This window comes from Seriola lalandi, unplaced genomic scaffold, assembly GCF_002814215.2.
Source record: "Seriola lalandi dorsalis isolate HSWRI2012SDOR001 ecotype SW California unplaced genomic scaffold, Sedor1 jcf7180002054985, whole genome shotgun sequence".
NCBI classification, from domain to species: domain Eukaryota; kingdom Metazoa; phylum Chordata; class Actinopteri; order Carangiformes; family Carangidae; genus Seriola; species Seriola lalandi.
In genome coordinates, this window is record NW_019525534.1 from 124,936 (window position 1) to 126,001 (window position 1,066).

The window sequence follows — 1,066 nt, forward strand, 5'->3', positions numbered from 1 at the left end:
CCCAGACTCCGCTCTCAGAGACACTGAGGAGAGACCAGTGTTCCCAGTCCTGACCTGACTCACTGGGACTCTGCTACTGGTTTTACTCTGCTCCTGCTCTCTCTCTCTGCTCTCTGTAACACTGTCTCTCTCTCTTTGATTTCACATGTTTCACTAACAATATTTACCAGCTTCTCTCAGTGTTTCAATATTGTTTCTGTGTTTCCAGATAATAAAAATCTGATCATCAAATCACTTGTTTTCATCTTGATTCATTTAAAGTTTCAATAAAACACTTTTTTTTCCACTATGATGAATTTATATAGAGAGTATAAGATTGCCTACTATATGTCCATTTATATTTTTCATGATGTATATATAACTAAACTACTATATATCAGTTTCAATTATTAATTTTATATTGATTAGTATAGACCAGTGATTGAAGTAGTAAAGTCTATAATTATTGATCAGAATCAATATGAACTCCTTCATGACTGTAAAAATGTCTCTTCTATAGTCGCTGCAGATTTTTCTTCAATAAAACACATTTGTAACTAAACCCATGGTAGAAACATTTCAATAAAGAATCATCCAGTCATAAATCCTCTTTGATTTCAATGATAAAATACTTCAGTTTGTTGGAATATAAAGCACAAAAAATGACTAAAATGTGTCGTAGTGAAATAACAAGTTAATTTTAAATACAACATTATATTTTATTCAATCAAACATTGAATTTGTTTATTCATTATTTTAATCAATGATGTTTAAGTTCATATGAAAATGGTTGAGAAAAGAATATTCACTCTTTCTGTTTTCACATTACCAAACCTCAGCTGAGGTTAACTTTCATGTTCAGCAGAATGTTCCAAACAGTGTTTTAATGAAAGGATTGACAGTATAAACCTTCTGGATTAAATTCAGTATATTTAGTGTTAAAATATTTAAAGTGGATCAGTATTAACTACATCTTTTAGTACAACTTCTGTTGATTGACTTTCAGTGCAGCTGTTGTCCTTCACATGTGACCTCTGACCTTGTCTGTGCTGATGTTACAACATGTGGATGCAGTGGAGAGACTGTC